Here is a 14,245-nt window from a genome sequence, read left to right as displayed (position 1 = left end):
GTTCGAGGACGCGAGGATGGCAGGAATGTACTGTGACGCCCGCGACTGCCTCAGCAAGAGAGTGCAGCCGCCGGCCCGCACCGCTGCACGGACCTTCCTCTCCCCCGTCGGCAAGGCGAAAAGCTCGGCGAAGAAGAGATGAGTCCACAAATCCCAATGGGGGGCGATCCCCAAATACCCTTCGCACACCGCTACGAAGATAGCGGCCTGCGAGATGGAGTTGGGGGTGAGGTTATGCAACTCCACCCCATAGTGGGACAGGATTGCCCGCATAAAGCAGCCCGTCGGCACACCGAATCCCCGCTCGTGGAAGGAGACGAAGCTCACGACGTACCCCGGCGGTGGGGATGGAGCGACTCCGCCCACGGGAGGAATCCATTCTGGTCGCTGCTCATCGGTGAGAGGGCGAAGCAAACCCTCGCCGACCAGCTCCTCCAGATCGCTCGCCGTCACCGTGGAAAAGGGCCACGGATCGCACGGGGAGATTATGGTCACCCGATCAGCCATCACCAAAACGAAAGGGATGGCGGCGCAAGGGGCAGGAAGGGCGGTTTTCCTCTTCTCTAGCAAAAGTTTCTCGGGTTGCGAAAACCTAAAGGAAGAGGCAGGAAGCAGAGCGAAGAACCGTCACCAGACCCCCTCCCGAGTATATAAAGACCAGGGCGAGACCGTTTCCAGCGCTCCGCCCGGACCGGACGCGGGATTCAAAAAACGCGAAGCGAAACAGCCGTTCCTCGAACGGCTCGCGCACGCGCAACGGCCGCCCTTTCAACAACTCACCCCGTCGCATTAACTCCGCGGCGGGACAGGCGGCGCTTCTGGCAGGAGAAGCGGGCGACGCTTCGCCTTCGCCGTAATAACCGCGCCAAAAAAGGTACGCCACATCGTTCGATTTCGTATCCTTTTCATTTTTTCCTCTTTCTCTATCTCTTGCAACAGGGACCGGGAAAGGGGGATACCCCGAAAAGGATCCTTCCCTGGGAAGGAACCGGGCTCCGAGCCCCCCCTACTGATCAGAGGTTCGAAGGCTGGCCCTCCGAGGGGTTCAACAGTCGCCTCAGATCGCGTGGGCCCTACACCCACTACTGGTCAGAGGTTCGAAGGCCGGCCCCCCGAAGGGCTCCACGGCCGCCTCAGGCTACTCGGGCTCCGCGCCCATTACTGATCAGGGGTTCGAAGGCTGGCCCCCGAAGGGTTCACAGTCGCCTCAGACGCCGAGCGAGGGATGACCAGGGGTACGTTCGATACATAACCGAGGCTCGGGCTGCGCTCCTGAGGTACCCTAGGACATTTCCGAGACCAGCGGGAGCGATCTTGTAACGGAATCCCATCAGAGGGAGGCATCGAGCCCTCGGACCCCGTCGCCAGGGGACCGGGTCCGGCAGATCACCCGCAGGTACTTTTGGGCGTGCCTCTGGGCCCCTAGCCGACCCCCAACGAACGGGGCACGGACGTCCACTCGGATTACCCGCTTGCAGCTCACCGGAGACACCATGTTCGGTGCCCATCGGGGGTAACATGGCGCTCTCCCCCCTCCTCCTTGCGGAAAGGCGACGTAGGGGCGTATGTAAAAAAGCTGAGTCTGTCCCTGATCGCCCTCTTGCCCTGTGCGGAGGCTCGGGGGCTGCTCTCGCAAACCCGGCTCCGGCCGAACCGTTGGCAGCGTCAACATACCAGCCCGAGAGCTTGGGCCCCGACCGTGCACCCGGGCTACGGCCAGTTCGCATGAGGGAACAACCAGACCAGCCAAAGCATTACGCAAGGCATTAAGACCTCGGGGGAGTGAAACCACTCCTCCGAGGCCTCGGGGGCTACACCCGGCGGGTGCGCTCGCGCGCACCCACCGGAACAAAATGCAACCGAGAAAGGCTGGTCCCCTTGCAAAAAAGTGCGACGAAAGCCTCCAAGCGAGTGCTAACACTCCCTTCGAGGCTCGGGGGCTACTGTCGGGGACCATAATTAGGGGTACCCTCAAGACGCCTAATTCTCAGCTGGTAACCCCCATCAGCATAAAGCTGCAGAGGCCTGATGGGTGCGATTAAGTCAGGGATCAGTCCATACGAGTGACTCGATCACGCCTCGCCCGAGCCTAGCCTCGGGCAAGGGCAGCCGACCCCGAGGGATTTCCGTCTCGCCCGAGGCCCCCCTTTAACGGCGGACACATCTCCGGCTCGCCCGAGGCCTTGCCTTCGCTAAGAAGCAACCCTGACTAAATCGTCGCGCCGACCGACCGAGTCGCAGGAGCATTTAACGCAAAGGTGGCCTGACACCTTTATCCTGACGCGCGCCCCCCGGCAGAGCCGAAGTGACCGCCGTCACTTCGCCGCTCCACTGACCGGTCTGACAGAAGGACAGCGCCGCCTGCGCCACTCCGACTGTAGTGCCACTTGACAGAGTGAGACTGACAGGCAGTCAGGCCCTACCAAAGGCGCCATAGGAAACTCCGCTCCGCCCGACCCAGGGCTCGGAGTCGGGCTATGTAACACCCCTGGTGTTACTATAACTAAAACTTGAGCATGGCATCATAAGCATTAGCATTGCATATGTTTGACACACCTAGAGTGCATTCACTAGGCAAAAATTTCAAACAAGTTGTATTGTTTTAATGTTTTGCAAATAGGACCCTAGAAAGGAAGCTTTAACCCTAAACAGGGATTAAAGGGGTAAAACTTAACCAAGTTGAGAAAACCTAAAGGCTTTAAGGGAAAAGTCATAAAATGACCCTAAGAATAAACTTGAATCACTTTTATACCCCTGGGATACCAGAAACCCTAATTGGAACCCTGGAAAACCCTAAAACCAAACCCTAGGGGCTTATGTGCAAAAATGATGAACCTTTGGACTAAAGTGTAAAAACTACTATGTTTAAACATATAAAGTCATTTGGTTCACAAATATGTGAATTTGCAAGTTAAACCCTAAGTTTTGGGCTTATTTGCAAAAATCACCTCTTAAGCACTATAGAGCCTAAGTCTGAAATTCAGTTTTGTTGGTTCAACTTTGGAGCCCTGTATCTTCTGAAATATAGGGTTTTTGCCCAAAGTGACCACAACAAGTTTGTAGCCCAATTATAGGAGAACAACTTTGTTTAAGGATTCAAGTCATGTTCTTGTGAAAAATCTAGAGATAATCATGCTCCAAAATCTGCCTATCAGGCTGTTAAGGTCTGAATTTTCAGACTAACAGTGCACTACAGGAACTTTGGGCACAAATTCAAGCATGATTTAATTGGAATTTGGCTATAGTTGTTATGGCAACATTGTAGCTGGAACATTGGTCTACAATTTTGCTGCAGAGCCTTGGATGAGTTGCTAAGGAAAATTTAGAGAAAATGTAACCTGAACTTGCTCTGTCAGGCAGGTAACAAAAGACTGAATCAGGTTTTAGCCATGGTACAGTGCTCGGTTAAAGATCAGACCGCCAGCGCCAAAAGATCTCACCGCCGGCGACCTCTTTGCCGGGATTGGTGTCGCGGCCGTGTGGATGTTGCTCCCCCTGAAAAGATCTCACCGTGGATAAACTTGGAGCACTGTGGCCACTCGGTCACTCCTCCACTTACCGGCGACGTGGCCGCACGGCCATCACCGGCGCGCCGCCGTTCTTTGCTGACATGCCACGCCGTCGGTCATCTTACCACGTCGCAGTCGATTACCATACGCCGTCCTTCTATTACCTAAGGCCTTGCCACGACGTTCGCCACGGTAGAAGCCACCTAGCGTTTGCGCCAGTGCTTTCTTCTTCCTCTGGCCGCCGCGCGTCCCGTCCGATTCACCAGCCACCGCTTGCGAGCCCTATAAATTGAAGGCCCGGGCAACTGCGCTAGATCATCCTGAAGCCATAGCACCCGCTCCAACCCTCGATCATTCACCAGCGCCCGCGAATTTCAAATTCTCCCCAAAACAGTTCTCCGCCGCCGTGAAAGCACCTCGTCGTGGCCAGCCATCCCCAGGTCCAATCACGCCCTCTCTAATCTCGTTTTAGCATCCTTAAGCTTCCCTCAAACTCACTGACGCATGCAATTGAATTAAGAATCCTCTGGTCGCCGGGAACGCGACTGCCTAGCCACAATACTCACGGTTGCCGTGGTCAGGGCAAAATAGGGCACCATTCTTCAAATTAAATTAGGGGAAACGTTCTTCAGGTAGTGAATTCGGTTTACGCCAAAGCTAAGCACCGGTCTTGGCCCCGCTCGGCCGGTCTACGCGCTCGCCGGAGCTCCTCCGTGCGCTGCCGTCGTCGAGGACGTGTCGGGTGAAGGAATAGAAGTTGGAGGGTGTTTTTGTAAACAGTCAGCGACTCATAAAAACAGTAAGGGAACTTGTTTCCTGTTATCCAGAAACGCGAGGGTCTTTGTGCAAAATCGCCAGGGCGCGGGCGCGCGCGCGCGTTTTCCTCTCTGGACTGGGCCGCCTGGGCTGAAACCGGCCCATCACTGTTTCAACCTTTTCTTTTTCTTTTTCAACAGAGCTTTAGAAATATGTATAAAAATGTAGAAAAATGCTAAAATTGTGAAACTAATTTTCCTAGGCTTGTTATTTTCCCTAGAATTTAGTAAAAATAGTTTTATGATTTTTAGTGAAAATAAGAAATTTTAGGGTATTTAAAGTAGTTAAAAGTATTAGTTATGGATTTTTAGAAAATAATTGGTAAGTCCAAAAATGTCCAAACTTTTTATGGGAACTTAAAACAATATTTAGAAGCCTTGGGTAGGGTTAGAAATGATTTGGACCTTGTTTGATCACCAAACCCCAAACCACCCCCCTGCCCTATGAACTCCTTTACCGACTCCGGAAACCCTAAGTTCCCGGAATTCCGTGAAGGAAAGTTGTATTCAAGACATTGATAATAAGTTTATATTATCTTTGCATCCTCATGAGCATCCCATGGCATCCATTCTTATACATATGTATGGTTATGATTAGAACGTGAAGAAGAGATAGAAGTCACCGAAGACAGGACACCACCACCTTCGGATTCGCAAGCAGGCAACTGCTTCTACTTCGATATCTGTGGATCCGAACCCGAATCACCTGTAAACGAAGGCAAGCCCCGGTGCATTTGCCACCTTCCTTGCTGTTTTAAAAATCTTTCTCACTTGATTGCTGCATTAGGTGATAGGAGTTGCTTGATAAAACCATTCCTGCATTACCTTCCTTGAATTTGATTACCTTCCTTGATCACCTGTTTTACAAAAGCTTTTGATGCTTAGCCTTGCTTTAGAAAAACAAAAGGTTTTGTTTTTACAAAAGATGTTGTGGCAAAAGTGGGTGGGATGTTTTCGAAAATAAAACTTGATGATGGATCTATCAAAGGCCTTGATAGGTTCAACATCGAAAAAGATGTACCTCTGCCAGGTACCAAACTTTGGGTTTGAAATAATTAAGTTGAGACCGGGTGGGTGACTTGCACGAGAAGAGAGTCTCGGTGTAGTGTCTCCGTCTGAGTCGATTAAGGACCTTGTCGATGTAGGCTTGATGATCGAGGACCCTTTCACTGGTCACATGCCTCGTCATGGGTAAGCCTTGCCTCGGGCAGACTAAGGCCGGAATAAGATAACACGAAATTGACGTGGAGCGGTGGCGAGAGTAGCGTGTACCCTCCGTGGCAAGAGGCTGGACGGTGGTGTATCTGTGCTCTCGGTTTGCGTGAACCTGATCCGGTCTTAAGAACCCCGGTGGCGGGTTGACATATGCAAGGGTTAAGTGCTACATATGTCGTGTGATTGGAGATCCTCAGCTGAGTATAATCGATTCGGATTGTCGTACCTTCGCGGTTATGAAGACTTGGTCACTGCCCTACACGTAGCATTCCACTAAAGACGAAGGGCTTTTGTTAAGAAATTGGCTAGTGCAGGACCAGTGATTGAACTAGGGTAGAAAGAACTCTAGTGCAGGTAATTTTACTTAACTTGACAAATAAAATTGGATTTTTAAGGATCCACTTTAGTAAGCATTTCTGCAAAACAGAGTCTTTTGATTATTGAAAAGCCTTACCTTGACTCCCATATAACCAGCATACCCTTGAGAGTCTTTTCTTTAGTCGGGTAAGACTTGCTGAGTAATTCCATACTCAGGGTTTATCCCTTCGTTGTTTTTAGGTGAGGAAGTAGTAGACTTTTGCTGCTTCTGTGCCAAGGTGGTTCCCAAAGAAGAAAAACAAGACTGAAGTGTGGGAGGACTCGGTCCTCCACTTAGGATCCTTTGCTTATAAACTTATCGGGAGGAGTTTGTGCCTCCCTTGGTTTGTATAATATTACTACTCTGTACTCACTTTTAGTTCTGGTCTGTAATAAAATAACTCAAGCTTGCTTTTGAAATAAATGTAAGTTATGTAATTCGCTTCCGCATTTCTTTATCTCTGATGTTCTGTAATGTCTGCAAGACGGGTGAGACGTTCCTGGTAAGGTAAGGAAAGATACCGAACTTGTCAAGTGACTTAGGAACATCTACAGGGTGTCTGATGTCTGTTAGACAAGGACAACTGTAGGTGGGCCTAATTACTTGGGAGGTTCCGTCACAGCTGGTATCGGAGCGTAGCCCTTCTTTGCAGATATTATGAGGCATCTTCAAAAGGATTTTCAAAAGTCTTACCTAAAACTCTTTTCTCTTCTTACCTAAGTATTCTGAAGAGTCTATCTTAAAGACCAGATAGGAAGAGTGCAATGTATAGAAGGTTGAATCGACTATGGTTGATTCTGTAATTATACATGCATCATGCTAAGAATCGTACTAATAACATTTTCCCCCTTAGAAAGATGCCGCCACGCACAAGGCTAACGGCACGCAAGTCTACGGGACCAATTGGGGTGCCTCGGCATCAATTGGCTCCCCGACATGAAAGCAGCAGCAGTGGAAGTAATGACCCCATCGGAGATCTTGAAGCCCGTGTGAGTCGACTTCAAGCGGCACTTCAACACAGGACCGATGCTTGGGTCGCCGACGGAGATAGAATCAATGAACTGAGAAGGGACATCCGACATCTACAGGATCAGCTCGCTGATCGAGACTTAGCACTTGACTGGGCCGTACAGTCTCGTTTGCTAATGTGTGCTAAGGAAGCAAGGGCTCAGGCCCGAATTAAAGAACTTAGCTCGACTGTCGATGACCTGCAGGTTTACTGCAATACGTTGCATGAGGAAGTCCATATACTATACTCACAACTACACCCTAGTGAGCCTGTACACCCTGCTGAGGCGGAAGCCGGACCATCTCACGTTGCGGGACGCGCGCTGGGTGGGGAGTTAGACCTTTTTGAGCCCCCTCCTTCCTTGAGGTTGGTTGATGTCTGGACTCCCACACCTGACGATGAGGCCGCTAAGAGTAAGGGAAAGCAGGAATAATGGTGTAATAGAAGTAAAAGTAGAGTAGTGTATTGTAGGGTGTACTGTTGTATAATAGGTTGAACTCTTGTATAATGGGTAATGTATCCTGTATGTAATATCGAGTTTGTATCATTACTTTTTATAGTAATGTAAAATGGAAGGTTTTCTCTGGCATATTATGTTTACTTCAAATGTTCTTTGCCACAGATGCCGACCAGGACTCGAGGACAGGACGCAGCCGGAACTTCTGGGGGAAGGGATGTTACCCCAAACCCACCTCCGATTCCTCCCACGTTAGCCGAGGCAATTGCCGCCTTGGTGAATGCCACCGCAGACAATACCCGCTTCCTTAGGGAAATGGCGGGTCAGCAGCAATTCCAGCAGCAGGCAGGAAGGGGTTTTCAGCAAGGCCCCCGTGAAACTACTTATTTGGATTTCTTGGAAACCCGCCCACCTCTATTCATCAAGGCAGAAGATCCACTAGAAGCTGATGAGTGGATTCGGGTTATTGAACAAAAGTTTGGTCTTCTCTGTTGCTCAGAGACGCAGAAGCCATTATTTGCAGCACAACAATTACGTGGTCCTGCCAGTACCTGGTGGGGAAATTTTGTGGCTATTCAACCTGTCAACCATCAAGTCACCTGGGATGAGTTTAAAGCAGCCTTCCGTGAGCACTACATACCCGAAGGAGTGCTGCATATGAAACAAGAGGAATTTATGAAGTTACAACAAGGGGGAGATATCGTCAACCAATATCTTAACAAGTTTAATCACCTGTCGCAGTATGCCATCGACCAGGTGAATACTGATTTAAAGAAGAAGAACTGTTTTATGCGGGGACTGAATGATCGGCTACAAAGGAAAATGGCCACATGCATAGATCTCACGTATGGAAAGGCTGTCAGCACAGCCTTATCTGTTGAAGCCAAATACGCAAATTCTGGGAAGAATAAGGGATTTGGTGGTGAGAGGCCTAATCAGGGCCAGGCGAAGAAGCAACGGTTTGTGATCCGGCCTTCAAGCCAAAATCGCACTTTTTCTCGTCCACCCTCATTCCCTTTTAAACAGCCAATCATTATTCGCCCCAACAATACCCCCACTACCCCAAATCAGCCGGGTGCCCCAGGCACTCGATTTCCTGCCTTGCCTAGTTCTTCAACTGGGTGTTTTAATTGCGGCAAGTCAGGACATTTCATCAAGGACTGCCCATATCCTAGGCAAAATCAATCAAATGCTCCGCAAGGATCTGGGAAATCAGCTTAGCCCAAAGGAAATGCTATGGGGAAAAATACAAAGAAGACGGGGCGTGTATATTACACTCAAGTGGCCACTACACCGGAAGGAGAGCCGGTGATGATGGGTACGTTTCCCGTGGCCAGTCACCCAACAATTATTCTTTTTGATTCTGGTGCTTCACATACATTCATTAGCAAGAAATTTGTGGAGCAACATCATATTGCATACCATGAATCAAAGGAGGGATTTAAAATTCATTCACCTGGGGGACACATATTTTTACTAGAGAAGTGGCCTATGAAGTGCCAGTAACAATGGCCGGACGGAACTTTCCTGCTAACATGATTGTTCTGAAGGGCCAGGATATAGATGTAATTTTGGGTATGAATTGGTTAACCTAGCACAAGGCAATTCTCAACACTGAACTCAGAACCGTCAGGTTGAGCAATAATCAAGAAGAGATTCTTTTGACTCTCCCCGCAACCAATCCAGCCAAAACTTCTGGTAGAGTATATGAAGCCATTGTACCGGAGATCAAGAACATTCCGGTAGTATGTGAGTTTCCAGATGTATTTCCGGAAGATTTGCCTGGACTGCCCCCTGAAAGAGATGTAGAATTCGTAATTGAGCTAAAGCCCGGTACGGCTCCCATCTCCCGAAGGTCGTACCGTATGCCCCCTAATGAGTTAGCGGAATTGAAAATTCAATTACAAGATCTACTGAATAAGGGATTCATCCGGCCAAGCTCGTCCCCATGGGGTTGCCCCGCCATTTTTGTTAAGAAGAAGGATCAAACCTTGCGAATGTGCGTGGATTATCGACCCCTGAATGAGGTCACCATCAAGAATAAGTACCCTCTTCCAAGGATCAACATCTTATTTGATCAACTGACTGGGGCGAGGGTATTTTCCAAAATTGATCTCAGGTTGGGCTATCATCAAATCCGTATTCGGCCCGAGGATATACCGAAGACCACGTTTACTACGCGGTATGGATTGTTTGAATACCTGGTAATGTCTTTCGGGCTCACAAATGCTCCTGCCCACTTCACCTATTTGATGAACTCGGTGTTCATGCCCGAGTTGGACAAGTTCGTGGTAGTCTTCATTGATGATATCTTGATATATTCTAAGAATGAAGAAGACCATGCTCAGCATCTACGGATTGTATTGACGCGCCTCAGGGAACATCAGCTATATGCCAAGTTCAGCAAGTGCGCGTTCTGGCTGGAAGAAATTCAATTTCTGGGGCACGTGTTATCGGCCAAAGGAATTGCGGTAGATCCTAGCAAGGTCAAAGATATTCTGGAGTGGAAACCCCCAACCACCGTTCACCAAGTCCGGAGTTTTCTTGGACTAGCTGGGTATTATCGCAGATTCATACCAGATTTTTCTAAGCTTGTGAAGCCAATCACAAGTTTATTGAAGAATGACATTAAGTTCAATTGGTCTTCTAAGTGTAATGAAGCCTTTGAGCAATTGAAGACACTATTGACCACTGCTCCGGTATTGGCTCAACCGGACATCACTAAACCTTTTGATGTATATTGTGATGCGTCTGGCAGTGGGCTCGGCTGTGTATTGATGCAAGAGGGCCGAGTAATTGCGTATGCTTCAAGGCAGTTGCGCCGACATGAGGAGCATTATCCAACTCATGATCTGGAGCTAGCTACTGTGGTTCATGCCCTGAAGATTTGGCGTCACTATCTGCTGGGAAATATCTGTCACATATATACAGATCATAAAAGTTTGAAGTATATCTTCACCCAGTCAGAGTTAAATATGAGGCAAAGACGATGGCTTGAGCTCATTAAAGACTATGAACTGGAGATCCATTATCACCCAGGCAAAGCCAATGTGGTGGCAGATGCATTGAGTCGTAAGACTTCCTGCCACTGTCTTATGGCGAAGACCTCCGAGAACACTTTGTGTCAAGAAATGGAAAAGCTAAACCTGGGGATCATCCAACAAGGGACTCTGAATCAGTTAAAGCTTGAGTCAATCATTTTGCAAAGAATAATTGATGCTCAAAAAGATAATCTGGGCATGAAGCACATTCGAGAGAAGATAAGGGCTGGAGTAGCCAAGTGTTTCAAGGAAGACGATCAAGGTGTGATATGGTTTAAAAACCGCATAGTAGTACCAAAGAACGAAGAACTCCGCCAGCAAATTCTTGATGAAGCACATCTTAGTCGCTATTCTATTCATCCCGGAAGCACTAAGATGTATCAAGACTTAAAGCAACACTACTGGTGGACAAAGATGAAGATTGAAATTGCACGCTATGTGGCTAGGTGTGACACTTGCAGACGTGTCAAGGCCATACACATGAAAACTGCTGGTCCATTACAATCTTTGCCAATCCCAACATGGAAATGGGAAGACATCAGTATGTGCTTTATTGTGGGATTGCCCAGAACTGCAAAAGGATATGACTCTATTTGGGTTATCATTGATCGACTCACAAAGATCGCCCACTTCCTCCCTGTCAAAGTAAAATATCCCGTCCTTACCTATGTGGAATTGTACATCGCCCGTATTCTCAGTTTGCATGGTGTTCCAAAGACTATAGTGTCGGATCGTGGACCACAATTTGTATCCAAATTCTGGGAAGAACTTCATAAATCCCTGGGTACTAAGTTACTCCACAGTTCGGCCTATCATCCTCAAACCAGTGGACAGACTGAGAGAGTGAACCAAATACTTGAAGATATGCTGCGGGCATGTGTTCTGGACTTCTCACCAAAATGGGATGAATGTTTGCCTTTGGCGGAGTTTTCATACAATAACAGTTATCAAGAAAGTATCAAGATGGCACCCTTTGAAGCTTTATATGGACGTCGGTGTCGAACTCCGCTAAATTGGTCTGAACCTGGAGAAAGATGCTTCTTTAGGCCTGATATGGTGAAAGAGGCCGAGGATAAGGTTCAGAAAATTATTTATAATATGAAGAAGGCACAAGCTCGTCAGAAGAGTTATGCAGGCACACGACGAATGCCCTTATATTTCCTGGAAGGAGACTATGTTTACCTGAAGGTCTCACCAATGAAAGGTGTATCGCGTTTTGGGGTTAAAGGGAAACTTGCACCCAGGTACATTGGTCCATTCCTGGTGCTTGAGCAATGTGGACCAGTGGCATACCGACTTTAGCTCCCCGAAACATTGTCTGTTGTGCATAATGTGTTCCACGTGTCACAATTGAAGAAGTGTCTTCGGGTTCCCGATCGAACCATTGAAGTGACTGATGTTGTCCTGGAGCCAGATTTAACATACTCAGAGCATCCTATTCAAGTTCTAGATCAAAAGGACAGGATCACCCGACGAAAGACTCTCAATTTCTACAAGATACAGTGGAACCAGCATTCTGAAGATGAAGCTACTTGGGAAACTCAAGACTTCTTGAATAAGAATTTCCTAGGCTTTCTAGCCTCTTGTAAATTGTAAAGTCTGTATAACTGTGTAATAAAGAAGTGACCCCCACATCACCCTGCCTTGTACCAAAAATAAGGAAATAAAAATGTGATGTGTTTCCTTTACCATTACTTACCCTAGCGCTTTTAATCTCGGGACGAGATTCTTTTATGGGGGGAAGGATGTAACACCCCTGGTGTTACTATAACTAAAACTTGAGCATGGCATCATAAGCATTAGCATTGCATATGTTTGACACACCTAGAGTGCATTCACTAGGCAAAAATTTCAAACAAGTTGTATTGTTTTAATGTTTTGCAAATAGGACCCTAGAAAGGAAGCTTTAACCCTAAACAGGGATTAAAGGGGTAAAACTTAACCAAGTTGAGAAAACCTAAAGGCTTTAAGGGAAAAGTCATAAAATGACCCTAAGAATAAACTTGAATCACTTTTATACCCCTGGGATACCAGAAACCCTAATTGGAACCTTGGAAAACCCTAAAACCAAACCCTAGGGGCTTATGTGCAAAAATGATGAACCTTTGGACTAAAGTGTAAAAACTACTATGTTTAAACATATAAAGTCATTTGGTTCACAAATATGTGAATTTGCAAGTTAAACCCTAAGTTTTGGGCTTATTTGCAAAAATCACCTCTTAAGCACTATAGAGCCTAAGTCTGAAATTCAGTTTTGTTGGTTCAACTTTGGAGCCCTGTATCTTCTAAAATATAGGGTTTTTGCCCAAAGTGACCACAACAAGTTTGTAGCCCAATTATAGGAGAACAACTTTGTTTAAGGATTCAAGTCATGTTCTTGTGAAAAATCTAGAGATAATCATGCTCCAAAATCTGCCTATCAGGCTGTTAAGGTCTGAATTTTCAGACTAACAGTGCACTACAGGAACTTTGGGCACAAATTCAAGCATGATTTAATTGGAATTTGGCTATAGTTGTTATGGCAACATTGTAGCTGGAACATTGGTCTACAATTTTGCTGCAGAGCCTTGGATGAGTTGCTAAGGAAAATTTAGAGAAAATGTAACCTGAACTTGCTCTGTCAGGCAGGTAACAAAAGACTGAATCAGGTTTTAGCCATGGTACAGTGCTCGGTTAAAGATCAAACCGCCAGCGCCAAAAGATCTCACCGCCGGCGACCTCTTTGCCGGGATTGGTGCCGCGGCCGTGTGGATGTTGCTCACCCTGAAAAGATCTCACCGTGGATAAACTTGGAGCACTGTGGCCACTCGGTCACTCCTCCACTTACCGGCGACGTGGCCGCACGGCCATCACCGGCGCGCCGCCGTTCTTTGCTGACATGCCACGCCGTCGGTCATCTTACCACGTCGCAGTCGATTACCATACGCCGTCCTTCTATTACCTAAGTCCTTGCCACGACGTTCGCCACGGTAGAAGCCACCTAGCGTTTGCGCCAGTGCTTTCTTCTTCCTCTGGCCGCCGCGCGTCCCGTCCGATTCACCGGCCACCGCTTGCGAGCCCTATAAATTGAAGGCCCGGGCAACTGCGCTAGATCATCCTGAAGCCATAGCACCCGCTCCCACCCTCGATCATTCACCAGCGCCCGCGAATTTCAAATTCTCCCCAAAACAGTTCTCCGCCGCCGTGAAAGCACCTCGTCGTGGCCAGCCCTCCCCAGGTCCGATCACGCCCTCTCTAATCTCGTTTTAGCATCCTTAAGCTTCCCTCAAACTCACCGACGCATGCAATTGAATTAAGAATCCTCTGGTCGCCGGGAACGCGACTGCCTAGCCACAATACTCACGGTTGCCGTGGTCAGGGCAAAATAGGGCACCATTCTTCAAATTAAATTAGGGGAAACGTTCTTCAGGTAGTGAATTCGGTTTACGCCAAAGCTAAGCACCGGTCTTAGCCTCGCTCGGCCGGTCTACGCGCTCGCCGGAGCTCCTCCGTGCGCTGCCGTCGTCGAGGACGTGTCGGGTGAAGGAATAGAAGTTGGAGGGTGTTTTTGTAAACAGTCAGCGACTCATAAAAACAGTAAGGGAACTTGTTTCCTGTTATCCAGAAACGCGAGGGTCTTTGTGCAAAATCGCCAGGGCGCGGGCGCGCGCGCGCGTTTTCCTCTCTGGACTGGGCCGCCTGGGCTGAAACCGGCCCATCACTGTTTCAACCTTTTCTTTTTCTTTTTCAACAGAGCTTTAGAAATATGTAGAAAAATGTAGAAAAATGCTAAAATTGTGAAACTAATTTTCCTAGGCTTGTTATTTTCCCTAGAATTTAGTAAAAATAGTTTTATGATTTT

The sequence above is a fragment of the Zea mays genome, chromosome 2 (genome assembly GCF_902167145.1).
Source record: "Zea mays cultivar B73 chromosome 2, Zm-B73-REFERENCE-NAM-5.0, whole genome shotgun sequence".
Classification (NCBI taxonomy): Eukaryota; Viridiplantae; Streptophyta; class Magnoliopsida; order Poales; family Poaceae; genus Zea; species Zea mays.
Note: the sequence above shows the minus strand (reverse complement) of the source record.